Source organism: Penaeus monodon, chromosome 19 (genome assembly GCF_015228065.2).
Source record: "Penaeus monodon isolate SGIC_2016 chromosome 19, NSTDA_Pmon_1, whole genome shotgun sequence".
Taxonomy (NCBI): Eukaryota; Metazoa; Arthropoda; class Malacostraca; order Decapoda; family Penaeidae; genus Penaeus; species Penaeus monodon.
Genome location: NC_051404.1, coordinates 32,341,661 through 32,341,905, shown reverse-complemented (window position 1 = coordinate 32,341,905; position 245 = coordinate 32,341,661).

Below are 245 nucleotides of genomic sequence, written 5' to 3'. Positions count from 1 at the left end.
GTCGCAACCCTGTATAATGAGAGACTCAGTGTCGGCAGGACACTATGTCGCGGTGAATGTGTTGCGAGGTATCCTCACATAGCCGGTGGGCCCACTCCCAAAAACCGGCCCTAAGGTTAATTTTTTATTCCCCGCCAAAAACAGCCCCCCGTTTTTTTAAACTTTCCCCACTTTTTCAAAACAAACCAAGGGTGAGTTTCAATCTGCAGGGCGAGACTACCCGGAGCTTTCATAACCACCCTGCT